The sequence below is a fragment of the Melanerpes formicivorus genome, unplaced genomic scaffold (genome assembly GCF_026170545.1).
Source record: "Melanerpes formicivorus ecotype bairdi unplaced genomic scaffold, bMelFor1.0.p_v2 SCAF_12, whole genome shotgun sequence".
Lineage (NCBI taxonomy): Eukaryota > Metazoa > Chordata > Aves > Piciformes > Picidae > Melanerpes > Melanerpes formicivorus.
Genome location: NW_027142364.1, coordinates 22116641 through 22131520, shown reverse-complemented (window position 1 = coordinate 22131520; position 14880 = coordinate 22116641).

Here is a 14880-nt window from a genome sequence, read left to right as displayed (position 1 = left end):
CAAGAATCACAGAGCTGTCAGGGTTGGAAGGGAGCTCAAGGCTCAGCCAGCCCCAACCCCCTGCCATGGGCAGGGACACCTCACACCACAGCAGGCTGCTCACAGCCACCTCCAGCCTGGCTGCAAACACCTCCAGGCAGGAGGCTTCCACCACCTCCCTGGGCAGCCTGTGCCAGGCTCTCACCACCCTCATGGGGAACAACTCTTCCTCCTCACATCCAGTCTGAATCTCCCCATTTCTATCATTACCTGACACCCTCAAAAGTCCCTCCCCAGCTTTCTTGTAGGCAGGAAGAGCACAGCAATTTGGGTGAAGAAGAATACAAGGCCTCCAGAGAAGATCACAGGTTCCAAGGGTTTTGCTGTTTGTAGATCAAGCCCTGAAAAGCCCCTGGGGACAAGGAGGGGTGGGAGAAGGATGCACACACTGTGCTGTGCAGTGCTCACCTACACCTTGCCTTCCACCAAGGCTTTGCCTTCCTCCTCCCTGTCATTATTGTGAGAATCCTTCTGGTTTCCAGCTGCCTTGCTGGCTCTGGTTACTGGAGACAAAGCCAATGCCTAGGACAAGCTTTGTCTGATGTGAATGGTGAATGTACTTTGCTTTAGGTACTGCAGGAGCTGGCTCACAAGGGAGGGGTGCAGGAGAGAGGCCATGGCAAGCTCCTGATGGCAAAGTGGCCAGAGCTTTCTTGCAAGAGCTGCAGAGCAGGGGAGTCTTCAGACTGTTCATCTGTGCTCTCTCATGTCTTGCTCTGAGAGCATGAGGGCTGCATGCTTCCCTTCAGCCCCTGGTGGGGTAGCTCATTAGTGAGACCCCATGTAGGACTCCCCTCCTCAGCTGCAGTTTCTCCTGCACTTGTGTGTGATTATGACCTACCAGCATCCATACTGTCTTCCTCCTGCTTTAGCCATTCTGTTCAGAGCTCTGCTGCTGACAGTGCCTCATGAGTTTTACATGAAGGGCTCTTATTCCCTGGCCCTCATGGTGGAGGCCAGCACAACCCAAAATACTTTCCTGGCTCCCCTTTCTGGATGCAGCTGGTAGATAGTGCTGTCTCTTTGCCACCTTCCACATCACACTCTGGCTTCTCAGCTCTTTTTGAGGCATCATTCTTAGTGCTTTGTGCTGGCATGTCAGGTGGAGATTGAGTTCAAGGACCAGCTCCTGCAACACCTACCCACTCTGGGGCAGAGCTCTAGCCATACTTGCAAAACAGTCTTCTCTGTGTTAGGCAGCTTGAAAGATAACAGAACAAAATCAACCAGGTTGGAAGAGACCTTTGAGATCATTGAGTCCAACCTATCACCCAACACTATCAACTAACCCATGGCACCAAGCACCCCATCCAGGCTCTTCCTAAACACCTCCAGTGATGGTGACTCCACCACCTCCCTGGGCAGCACATCCCAAGGGCCAATCTCTCTTGCTGGGAAGAACTTCTTCCTAACCTCCAGCCTAAACCTCCCCTGGCACAGCTTGAGACTGTGTCCTCTTGTTCTGGTGCTGGGTGCCTGGCAGAAGAGACCAACCCCCACCTGGCTCCAACCTCCCTGCAGGGAGTTGGAGAGAGCAAGAAGGTCTCCCCTGAGCCTCCTCTTCTCCAGGCTAAGCAGCCCCAGCTCCCTCAGCCTCTCCTCCCAGGGCTGTGCTCCAGACCCCTCCCCAGCTTTGTTGCCCTTCTCTGGACACCTTCCAGCAACTCAACATCTTTCCTAACCTGAGGGGCCCAGCTAGAGGATTCTGCTTTGCTGTAGAAAGGCTAAGGAAGAAGGCACTGAACCAACATGATCTCTGTGATTGTTTCTTGTGATGTATGTTCCTGCAGTTTGAATTTCATCCTCTCAGCACTTTGTCTGGAAACTGGAAGTAGGTAGAAGGAGCAGAGGAGGCTGTGGCACTGAAAGCAAGAAATGCAGAGCAAAAATTCAGCCTGCAAGATAGCTGGAGTCAAAGTGTGGTTTGTTTTCTGGTCTCTCTTTAGAATAGGAAATGAATCCCAGATTCCAATCTCTCTTCCTCATAAATCAGCAGTAGCTGCTGAAGCCAAATGGCTGCAAACAGGAGCAAATCAGGGCCTTCAGAGCTCCATGGGCATTGTGGGCAGTGGGTGCAGTTTGCACAAGGGCAGCTTCCTGAGAGATCAAATTGCTCATCCCATTTGCATTGTCCCTCACAGCCTCAGGGACTGGCACCCCAGTGCAGTCCAGGCTTGCAGTTCATGAGGCTGAGCCAGACACCAGGGTCTGCAAGGAGCCCCAGGGGTTAACACTAACTGAGAACCAACCCAAGTATCATAGTCCAGCTGGCAAATATTCCCAGGCCACAATGTCTTTGGCACCCCTCCGTCCCCCAAGGTCTCCAGTGGTTCTGAGGCACCCACCACAAGGAAATCAAGGCTTTGAAAGCACAATAACTGAAGAGAATCTTGATGGCCCTGAGGCTTGGGAGCGCTGGGAGTGTAGTGTGGCATGAGCTTCTCTGCAGTGCCTGACACCATCCACCCCTGGGTGCAGGAAAGGCTTCCCACCTGTGTGCCTCCTCATCCTGAAACTCTGGGAACTGCTGGAATGGAGCATGGAGAAACCCTTAGGGTGGCAAATCCTTCCCTCGTGTGCCAGCTCCACCCTGCTGACCTGCAGGGCCATGGCTGCTTCGAAGCGGGGAAGGGCATCTCTGCTATGTTTAGCTTCATGTGCTGACATGGTCACTTTGACCCAAGTGAAGTTCCCTGGGGCTGCTTCAGGTGTTCTTCCTGTAGGAGCAGAGGGATGCTGAGCAGAGTTGTGCTTATGTGTGTCTTAATTCTGGGACAAACCTGGGCACCGTGCTTGCTGGGGCTCCAGCTGAGTGACTGCTCCAAACCTGCCTTTCCCTGGCAGCAGCCTGCCAGCTTTCCTTGGCAAACCTTACTCAGGGAGAGTGTGTCCAGCTCAGCACCTGTAGAATCACAGAATCCTTCAGGTTGGAAAAGACCCCCAGGGTCATCAAGTCCAACCATTGACCCTACTCTGCAAAGGTCACCCCTAACCCACACCCAAACAACCTCTGCACACAGCCACCTCCCTGGGCAGCCTCCCTAGTGCCTCCACCACCTGGCTGGGCAGCCTGGTCCAACCCCTGACCACTCTTTTTATGAAGGACATTTTCCTACTGTCCACTCTAAATCTACCCAGTCACAGCTTGGGGCCATTCCCTCTTGTTCCATCACTAATTACCTGTGAGAAGAGAGCAGCACCAACCTCTCCACAGCCTCCTTTCAGGGAGTTGCAGACAGCAGTGAGGTCTCCCCTCAGCCTCCTCTTCTTCCAACTAACCATCCCCAGCTCCTTCAGTCACTCTTCATCAGATTTATTCTCCAGGCCTCCCCAGCTTCCTTGCCCTCCTCTGCCCTGGCTCCAGCCCCTCCACATCTCTCTGGTATTGAGGTGCCCCAAACTGGACACAACACTCCAGGTGTGGCCTCCCCAGAGCGGGGTACCAGGGGACAATCCCCTCCCTGCTGCTGCTGGACACAGCATTGCTGATCCCAGCCAGGTTGCCTTTGGCTCTCTTGGCCACCTGGGCACACTGCTGGCTCCTGTTCAGCTGCTTGTCCATTTGGACCCCCAGGTCCCTTTCTGCCAGACAGCTTTTCAGCCACACTGCCCCAAGCCTGGGGCATTGCTTGGGGTTGCTGTGGCTCTCTCTTTGGCTGCTTTGGAAGGATACTTGAGAGTTGAGCAGGTACATTGACTCCACATCAGTCAGCATCTACCTCAGTTGGACTAGTTCAAAAGCCTTGTCTGTATCTAGCAACTAATTGAGAAGGCTCAGCCAGGACAGTCCTGGGAGGGGGAGGTTTAGGCTGGAGGTCAGGAGGAAGTCCTACACAGAGAGAGTGATTGCCCATTGGAATGGGCTGCCTGGGGAGGTGGTGGAGTCACCATTCCTGGAGGTGTTCAGGAGGAGACTGGATGGGGTGCTTGGTGCCATGGGTTAGTTGATCAGGTGGTGTTGGATGATAGGTTGGACTGGATGGTCTCGAAGGTCTCTTCCAACCTGGTTTATTCTAAGTGTCTGATTTTCTACTACAAGGGATGGGAGCCAGGAGCTTCCCCTTTCCCCCCTCTCCAGAGATTGTAGGCTGGTGTTGAGAGGTGTCCAGCTACAGCAGCCCTGCAAACACAGCTCCAAATAAGCCAAGGGCACTGCTGCAGGCATCTCACTGTGGTCAGCACAGGCATCCTTGTGACCATCTAAGGGTTTAAATGCATTTGCATGGCTCCCTAGATGAAGTGGGAGAAGCCACTCAGTGGCTAGAGCTTGGTGTTATTTTTGGCTGGTTTCAGCTTCTCTTTCACATGCCATCTTTGTGCTCAGCTGCCTGGTTTATCTGACTGTATTGCTGTGGTTAGGGTGCAATGCACAGGGCAGCAGGCTGTGCATTAACAACAACAGTTAATGCAAGGCCAGCACAGCAGCAGTTGTTGCCCCTTGAGTCAAACACAGCACCTCTGCTTGTGAAGGGTTTGTCCTGGACTCCAGAGGCCTTGTGTTCAAAAGCTTTATTAGTCTTTAAGGTTTTATTATTGCAATGTCCTGAGGTCTTCTGCCAGGCTTCAACTGTCTTCTTTTTCTTCTTTTGAAGTATATTTCCTTGGCTCCCCACTGAGAGCATCCACTCATCCAGTTTCCATATAATCCCTAATAACTGCCTGGAAGTTTGGGTTCTTAGCTGTTTCCAAGCCTATAAATGCTGGTTTGAAAGCCCAGGCTGCATTCTGTGCACATGAGCCTCTCTGCCACCCCTTCCCTCCTGCTGACAAGAGGTGCCCTCAGCATTTTGCTTCCTAGCACTTAGTTATCAGTGGGCCACTGGCTCTTCTTGGGGGCCAGCAAAACTAGCAGCCTGACAGACATGTCTCAGAAGCACAATGATCCACTGACAAAGGCCAACAGAAGCAGGTGAATGAGTTAACATGTGGCTGCACTCCAAGTGTCTTTTCTTCCTGCCTCAGTGTAATGCCATGTGTAGCCAGGCATGCCCCCCAGTCAGGAGGGGGTTGTGCTCCTCAGCCTCTCTCAGCTGTTGTGTAGCAACCACAAACCAAGCCCAAGCCTCCCCAGCAAGTGTTGCTAGTGCATGGGGAAAGCCCTGGGAGCCTCAGGCCCTGTCCCCTGACATTTTCACTCATGACATGCTCACACAAGCACAGGTATTTCTAGCATGGGATTTGCTCTTAGAGTGGACTCATAGAATCAGTAAGGGTGGAAAGACCTCAGAGATCACCAAGTCCAACCTGTCCCCCAGCACCTCGTGACCAGACCATGGCACCAAGTGCCACATCCAGTCCCCTCCTGAACACCTCCAGGGATGGGGACTCCACCACCTCCCTGGGCAGCACATCCTAATGGCCAACAACTCCCACTGGGAAGAACTTTCTCCTCACCTCCAGCCTAAACCTCCCCTGGCACAGCTTGAGACTGTGTCCTCTTGTTCTGGTGCTGCTTGCCTGGGAGAAGAGGCCAACCCCCTCCTGGCTACAACCTCCCTTCAGGGAGCTGTAGAGAGCAAGAGGTGTCCAAGAGGGGATTGGATGTGGCACTTGGAGCCATGGTTTAGTCAGGAGGTGCTGGGGGACAGCTTGGGCTTGCTGATCTCTGAGGTCTCTTCCAACCTTATTGACTCTATGATTCTCAGTCTCCCAGGTGGATCCAGGACCAGTTGTCCTTCACAGAGGCTCAGACCAAGCGCTGTGGTGAGCAAGAGGCCAGAGCTGGGGGTACTGAACTCGATGGCAACAACCTGCCTGTCTTCCCGGGCTCTGGATCGCTCACCAGAGATCAAAGCAAGGCTTCCAATGTGCTTTTTCTGTGCAGAGACACTGGCTGGGGCCTCTGGCCAGCCTCTGAGGCACTGAGGCCTAAAATTAGGCCCCGAAAATACCAAGAGCACTGAGTGGTTCCAACTGATACCAAGTTAGGAAAAAGGGCCTGAAATAAACAGATTCCTCCCTAACCAAGATCCTGTTTTTGAGACAAGTGCTCACTCTCCCAAACCAAAACAACAAGAAACCAAGGAGAAGGGGAGAAGAGGAAAAGCAGAATGAAAACATCAAACCCAGTCCCAGCAGCCCCATGATATTATCAGCCACAGCATGCCTGGCTGGAATGCTTTCCACACCCCTCAGGGAGTACCAGGGAGCCAGGGAGAGGATGTTGCTCTCCTCTGAGGTATTAGATGGAGGGGGTTTGGAAGACACACTTATTCATGTGACAGATCCCTTCTTCTCTTGGGTCCTGTGTCTGCTCTATGGTCCTATTGTCCCTTGTGAAACTCCTTGTGTCTGCTCTGTGGTCCTCTTGCCCCTTGTGAAACCTCTTCCTTTGCCAGGTTTAGGCTGTAAGACACACAAAGAGTTTGAAAAGCATTTTGTTGTGATCCCTTTGGTTTGGTGCTGGGCTGTGGGATTAGTTGTCTCATCTGGCAGATAAAGTGATACTGGATTACAATGAGCAGCAATCAGTGCTGGTGGGAGGGTATGGCTGATGCTTGTGGACTGTCTTGCTTGGGGAGGGGGGTGTGTGTGTGTGTACACATTGGTCAGTGCAGCCCTGTTCCCCGGCTGCAATTGTTGGGGGTGCTGAAGTGTGGATATCAGCAAACATTAATAGGAGTAACAGCAAGCCTGAGAACATCTCCAAGCCTGAGAGCATCTCCAATCTCTTTATAAACTGCACTTGGGTTTGATTTGCAGCCCTCTCTTGGGCTTGAGCTTCATTTCTGCATCTGTTGGAAGCAGCTTGGGTGTTGCATTTTATGTCCCTTTGATGTCTAGCAAGAGAAGTGCTGGATCCTCTGTTCCTGTTCTCCTGGTCAAAAGGGTTGCCTCTGCTTTGGCCCAACACAAGTTATGAGATGCTGACTTAGCAAAATGCAGACAGTATCTGTGAAGGTCAGCTTGGGGTCTGATGCTCTGGCAGCCTATTAAGGTTTCAGGAGTTGCTTTCTGCCTTCAGCAATGCCCAAGCAGTTTATTATTGGCACCCAAGCAGATGCCACTGTGACATTGGCATGCCCATAACCTGTTTGGTTTGGTGATGTATGAAAGCAAGAGTTGGGTTAGGTTTTTCATGTCATACAATCACAGAATGGGCTGGATTGGAAGGCACCTCCAAAGCTCATCCAGTCCAACCCCCTCTGCAGTCAGCAGGGACATCCTCAGCTAGATCAGGCTGCCCAGAACCTTGCCCAGCCTCACCTTGAAGGGTATCTGCAAGGATGGGGCCCCAACTACCTGCCTGGGCAGCCTGTTGCAGTGTTCTGCTGCACTCCTGTATTAGAAATGCTGTGTCCAGCAGGAGCAGGGAGGTGATTGTCCCACTCAGCATTGGTGAGTGGTGTGCTCAGTTTTGGGCACCTCAATATGAGTGGCCCTGTCCAGCCTCAGCTCAGTCTGCAGTGGAGGAAAGTTAAGCTGCAGCAGGCTGTCCCATTGTAAGCAGAGAGTGCACAAGCCAGAAACACCCTAGGGAGCTTAATGTATGCTCCAGTTAACTTGGCTGTGCCCAGATCCTTTGGTGACTGTAAGGCTGTGAGACAGGAGAGGGGCTTCCTGACCTCTTTATGCAGCTTCTGAGAGGGCAGGGCTGTGAGCTGTGTTTGGGCCCACACTGGGTGATGGTGCATCCAATGTTTTGCTGAAAACTGCAGCCTAGCTCAGGGCAGCAGTAGGAATTCTCTGGGGCTCAGAAACTAGGGATAATCAAATACCTCATGGTCCATTTTCCTTAGCTTTCATCAGTCCCTGCAAGTCTGATGAGATGGATTCATAGATTCATGGAATGGTTTATGTTGGAAGGGATCTTGAAGAGCATTTTTTCCACTCCCCTGCCATGGGCAGGGACACCTCCCACCAGGCCAGGTTGTTCAAGGCCTCATCCAACCTGCCCTCCAACAGCTCCAGAGAGGGGGCACCCTGTTCCCTGGGCAACCTGTTCCAGTGTCTCACCACTCTGCTGTAAATACTTTCTTCCTGCTATCTAGTCTAAGTCTACCCTTCCCAAGCTTACAGCCCTTGCCCCTTGTCCTATCACATGAAGCTCTTGTAAGAAGTCCCTTTCTGGCTTTCCTGTAGGTCCCCTTCAGGTACTGGAAGGTTGCTCTAAGGTCTCCCTGGAGCTCTCTTTTTTCTAGGCTGAACAGCCCCAGCTCTCTCAGCCTGTCCCCACTGGGAAGGTTCTCCAGCCCTCTGATCATCTTCATGGGGCTTCCTCCATTGCTGCTTCATCACTCCAGGTACTAAGGCTCTCCCAAAGGTGCACATGGCCATGGACAAACACAGCCCAACAAACAGATGCAAAAACACATCTTCCTTCCTTTAGCACAAGGCAAGAACAGAGCTTAACTTCTAATGAGCATCTTGGTGGTCTGCTGTATCTGTCATGCAAGCAAGATTGTCTTGTCAGCTTCAGCTTTCTGCACAGGGAAGTAAAATCTAGGGGGTATGGAGCAAAACTAGAAGTGGGGAGATTCAGATTGGCTGTTAGGAAGAAGTTGTTCCCCAGGAGGGTGGTGAGAGCCTGGCACAGGTTGCCCAGGGAGGTGGTGGAAGCCTCATGCCTGGAGGTGTTTGCAGCCAGGCTGGATGTGGCTGTGAGCAACTTGCTGTAGTGTGAGGTGTCCCTGCCCATGGCAGGGGGCCAACTCTCCCACTGTGTCCATAGCAGAGCAGCTCCAGCCCTCTGCTCATCCTTGTGGCCCTTCTCTGGACACCTTCCAGCACCTCCAGATCCTTGCTGTGGCCACCAGTGGTTAGGTTCTTCCCTTTCTCTATGGATCAAGTCCCAGAGGTAGTACTTTTATTCATGAATAAAATGCAACTTAAGTCCAATTTGTAATTACAAACCTGATCTGGAGGTTGCCAGAAGCAACCCCAGCCTATCCAAGTGAGCCTCCAAGAAACACCAGGAGAAAGCATTAGCTCTCTGCAGGTTGATCTGTAACTCTGTGTACATTGATGCCCAGGTGCACTCACTCACAGTGACTTCAGCATGGGTGCTGTATGCTGACTCTTAGTACCCCATACCCCGTTTGCTCAGGGCTGTCCTAATGAAGTCCCTAGGATGTTATGAAAAGCATCTCAATAATTACAGAGGCATTGGACAAGGAGCAATAAGAAATGTCAGTTAGATGTTTGCTCTCCCAAATGTCAAGTCACACCAAATCAGCTTCCAGGAGAGTTCCTAACATCACCACTGACCTCAGCAGCGCACCTGACAGCTTGCCTGCCATCTCCAGCTGGAAGTCTGGGTGACTAATGGTACATGGGAGCAGAAAAGGTCAACAAATGCAGATCTGTGTGGAGAATCTAATCTTTCCCTGGCACTTGTTCTTCCTCCCTTTCCCCTCTCCTTTCCTGTTCTAATCTGTCACATTAAAGTAGTCACACTTGACAAGAGCCTGGCCAGGACAAGCTTCCCATCCATGATGGACAAAGGCACAGCTGGGAACGTGCCAGGGGAAGGCTCTGTTCTGGAAGTGCAGTGTAAGGAGGAGTCACAAATGCACACCAAACAGATGAGATTGGAGAAAGAGTTGGGAGAAGCTACCAAAATCATTCATCTCTTCACACATCATTAACAAGGATTTCAAGGAGTTTGGTTTTGGCTGGAACAAAACTGCTACTGCTGAGAGCAGAAATCTCTAAAGCTCCTGAGTAGCACACTTGGTAGCATCCACCAGGGTATTCCCCCCCCTGTAGTGTGCTTAACACTTTGCCCAGCCCAGAAAGAAATGACTACTGAGTCATACTGATGTCCTGCATCTCCCTTGGGTGATTATTCCACAGCCTCTTAGGTGTCCCCATTAGGAAATATCTCCAACATGATTTTCCCTGTGCTTCCTCTTAGAGCACCATTCCATGACTAGATATGACCCTAAACCCCTTCTTCCATCACTTTCCTCTGTACCTGTCTGTGGGTACCATATCTCCTCCAGCATTTCACTAGTGTTTAGATGAGCTGCAGGGGTGCAGCCCAGCAGATCTGGGCTAAAGAATGGAACTGCAGACCCAATGCTGACTGAAATGCAGAGTGAGACTTGGTTTGGAGTCAACAAGGGGCTGTGTCAGACATAAACAATCATGTCCCTGCATTACAGAAGGGTAAGAACTAGTCCAGGAAAGCAGTTAAGTTAATGTCTGACTGTGCATGCTGATGGAAATCTTTCCAGTAGGGATACCTATTCTGAACCTGAGGATCAGCCTTAAATGCTCTGCTGGACCTCAGGAGAAGGTGTGCAGCTGTCTGTGAGCACTGAACATGTGTGCAGTGTCTGAAGGACATGCCCAGCTTGGAAAGACTCTGTCTCTCAGGGTCCTTCTGCCTGTCAGACTTGACCACTCATCAGGTGTTTGCTTCTTTACCCTGCATCTCTCCCACATTGCCAGTGAGCTGCAGGGTCTGTGAGCCTTCTCTGGGATCTGATTTGGTCCCCACTGAAGTTAGCAAGTGGCAAAGCTCATCAGGAAACTAGCAGCAAGGCCTCCTGGAGAGGAACAGAGGGAAGGAGTGGAGAAGATTAAGGAGCTTTATTGTGAAAGATGCTTCCCCTCTGTTCCTCTCCAGGAGCTCCATTACACAGCATGTGGAATGTTGGCTTCTCCTTTGTATGGGGAAGGAAAACAGCTCTCAAGTGGTTGGAATTTCTCACAGGTCAGAAAGTCATTTTTCCCCCCCTTTTTTTTTTCTTTTTTCCCCTCTTTTTTTCTTTTCTGTGTTTTTTCCTTCCCCCCCCCCCCCCCCCCCCGCCCTGTGTTCAGCACTGCTTAGGCCACACCTTGAGTCCTGTGTCCAGTTCTGGGCTCCTCAGGTTAGGAAAGATGTTGAGCTGCTGGAAGGTGTCCAGAGAAGGGCAACAAAGCTGGGGAGGGGTCTGGAGCACAGCTTTTTCCCTGTGAGGGTGACAAACCACTGGAGCAGGCTGCCCAGGGAGGTGGTGGGGTTTCTTCTCTGAAGTCTTTCAAACCCCCCCTGGATGAGTCCCTGTGTGACCTGCCCTGGGTGACCCTGCTCTGGCAGGGGGTTGGACTGGATGATCCAAGGTCCCTTCCTGTGATTCTGGTATTTTGCTTTCTTCCACACCTCAGTACTTGTGAGTCCTGCCTGCAAACTCCAGGACCTGAGTGGTGCTTTCATTGCACTTGGGGCTCTAGCTGACCCCCAAAATCACAAAGCTACCTGTGACCAAGGGCAGAATGAACTTCTGTTTGGAGAGAGATGTGGAGGTAAAAGGAGATGCCCTTACATTTTCTGTGTCACACAGGAAACATTTTGACCTCTATGAGCATCTTGCTCCAAGACTTAGCAGCAGTAGGTGAAGGACCTTACACAGGTCCAGTAAGGGAAAGGAAATCAATGCCCCCCAGTATCAGTTTCCATGAGCAGAGTAAGTCTAACTTTAGTAGTGCTCAGGGAAGACAAAGGCAAAAACCAAGGAAATGAGTCAGATTCCCAGTGAGGAGCTGGGGGATGGTGGAATGAAGATATGTGCCTCTCAGAGCCTCCAAGTGAAGAGCAGAAGATACTTCAGATCCCTGCTTGGCAGTACAAACACTGTTGATGACCACTGCCAACCAACTGGCTGTGGTTGTGGTGTGTGAGGCTCAAAGCTGACCCTGAGTACATGGTGTTTGAAGGAGCTTTCACAGAGGGGTGGTGCACTTGGATGTTTGCCTCATGTGGATTGACAAACAGCTGGCTCTGAGCCAGCAGTGTGCCCAGGTGGCCAAGAGAGCCAAAGGCCTCCTGGCTGGGATCAGCAATGCTGTGTACAGCAGCAGCAGGGAGGGGATTGTCCCCTGGGGCTCAGCTCTGGGGAGGCCACACCTTGAGTGTTGTCTCCAGTTTGGGGCACCTCAAAGCAAGAGAGATGTGGAGGGGCTGGAGCCAGGGCAGAGGAGGGCAAGGAAGGGCTGGAGAATAAATCTGATGAGGAGTGACTGAAGGAGCTGGGGATGGCTAGTTGGAAGAAGAGGAAGCTGAGGGGAGACCTCATTGCTGTCTGCAAACACCCGAAAGGAGGTTGTGGAGAGGTTGGTGCTGCTCTCTTCTTACATTATCATTAGTAATAGTGATAGAACAAGAGGGAATGGCCTCAAGCTGCCACTGGGGAGGTTTAGACTGGACATTGGGAGACATTTTTTCCCAGTGAGAGTGGTCAGGGTTGGAATGTGCTGCCCAGGGAGGTGGTGGAGTCACCAGCCCTGGCTGTGTTTCAAGGTGGTTTGGATGTGGTGCTTGGGGCTGTGGTTTAGGGGGGAACTCTGTAGAGCAGGGTCAGTGGTTGGACTTGGTGATCCCGAGGGTCTTTTCCAACCTGAATGATTCTGGGATTCTCTGTGACAAATCCCAATGCTGTGAGGCAGAAGCTGCTTTCTGGCTCAGTTCAGGCTCCTCTCTGCTTTTATCCAGGACAAACTCCTTGAGTTCCAATGTTTGGTTACTTTCTAATTGACACCAGTACAAAGAGATGAAGGTCTAGTGATAAAAATACCTTCCAGTAAGCACTCCTGGAGCTGCCTTGGCTGTCAAATCTCTCTGCACAGCAGGCTCTTAAGAAAGTTGAAGGAATGCATGCCTGTCGATTCAGGAGCAGGCACAAGTCTAAGAGCCTTCCTGAACCACTGCCGTAGAAGAACTCCCCCACTGGCCACTTGTGCAGTGACCCTTGGGGGATGTGCACTGTCTTAGGAGAGCAGCAGGCAACCAAGTGCCCAGAATCCCAGCGAGCTTCCCATCTGAGCCAGGCTCAGGCAGGCAGGTTCACAATCAAACCCCTCATGTGAAACAAGAGCTGCTGCCAGATGGGAAGCCTCAGAGTGCACTGGAAAGCATCAGCTGGCTTTGCAGAGGCTGCTGACTTGTTTTCACCTCATGAGCATTGCAGAAGGGCTTCTAGCACTGTGTTAAACTGCTGCAGTACTGGAGTCCTCCATGTGTAGTTGTCCACACCTAGTAAACTCCCTGAACTAGCTGAAGGGCACGGCTTCAGCAGCCTCATGGCCGGCAGCTTGGGCTGCTCAGGTTGGTTTTATTGTGCTGGATTCATGTTCTGACAGACAAACCTGAGCAAAGTGTGCACATGAAATGCAAATGTTTGTTCCCTGGGGAAGTGTGGAAGGAAGCACCACAGAAAAGCTCTCTAGTCCAGGTGCACTTAGAATCACAGGATCATCATAGAATGCTTTGGGTTGGAAGGGACTTCCAAAGGTCATCCAGTCCAACCCTCTCTGCAGCCAGCAGGGACATCCAGCAGGTTGCCCAGAGCCCTGCAGAGCCTCACCTTGAATATCTCCAGAGATGGGGTCCTGGGCACCCTGTTGATGTGTTCCACTACCCTCATAGTAAAGAAGTTCAAAGAGGGCTGATGGTTAAATGCCCATCCCAGTGTATCTTTTCCTTTGCATCTGCAGCCAGATCTCTGCCTTGACTTTGCTGCTCTTGGCTTGGCTTCAGACTCCATCCCATGTACCTGCCACACTCTGTTCAGGACACTGACAGAGGACTTGTTGCAAAGCAGCCTAGGTCAGCTCAGCTCCAGTCAAGTCTATTGCCCAAATCCTCAGCTGCTGGAAAGCTGAGTCGATTTAGCCACCATGAAGGTCCATGCAGCTCTCTGCAGTGATTTGTTTCCACTTTCAGGATGTTTGTAATGACTTGCCCCACTGGAAACTTGCTTAAGCAGGTGGAGTGAAGCAGTGTTTCCTCTGATTACAGCTGGCCTCAAGAGTCCTCTGATTGTCCTGGCCCACATCTTCATTTCAGTTACACCAAAGTAAATGCTGCTGAGGACAAGGAAGCTACAACAGCAACATAACACTGTGAGGGAAAAGAGATCTTTGACTTGATGTGAGAGTTCATCCTTCACTCTCTGTTTGTGTGTGCTTGTGTGTCACAGGGGTTGGAAGGGACCTCTGGACATCTTCCAGTCCAACCCCCCTGCCAGAGCAGGAGCATAGAATCCAGCACAGGTCACACAGAACACATCCAGATGGGGCTGGAAAGTCTCCAGAGAAGGAGACTCCACAACCTCTCTGGGCAGCCTGCTCCAGGGCTCTGTGTCCTTCCCTCTGTCCCCATGCAATAGGATCAGCCCTGCTGTTCCTGACCTGAGCCTTCCCTCTGCAGTTTGCCTTCTGACCCTGGGGTTCCCTCTGGACCTTACTAGCAGTGGTACTCAGGTACCCTGCTGAACACCCCTCCAAAGGTACCTTCTAAATGGTATCAGTGGTTAAGCTTTCACCCAGTGGAAGTTGGCCTGAGGCAGCAGTCAGCAGTTTTGGGCCAGTGACAGGGACTGAAGGTTTTTGCATGGGTGTAAGGAATGTGTTCATGACAGACCCCAGGCTAGCTTAGCCATCTGGAGAACATCTTCTGCTGCATCTGTAGGTGGGGCTTTGTTCCATTATTGAGTCATTTACCCCCCTCATCTGGAATATCTCCACTGATTGGAGTGAACTTCTTGGGGTTTTCCTAAGCAGTAAAGAACATTCAGTTCACTGCTCAGAACACTGCCACTGCCTCAGCCCTGCAACCACTGCAGCAGAGGGGCCAGAGGCAAGGTTGGGCAGGCAAGAATATCCTCCTCTGGAAACTCTGGGGACAGGTTGTGCAATTCTGTGCAAATCATAGAACCTGAAGGGAGGTTGGAGTGAGGAGGGGGCAGCCTCTTCTCCTTGCTGCTGAGCAAGAGGAGCAGAGGAAGTGCTTCCAAGCTGCACCAGGGGAGGTTCAGGCTGCATGTTAGGAAATCTTTACTCCCAGAGAGGGTTCTCAGACATTGGAATTACCTGCCCAGGGCATTGGTGGAGTCAGGATCCCTGGAGGTGTTTAAG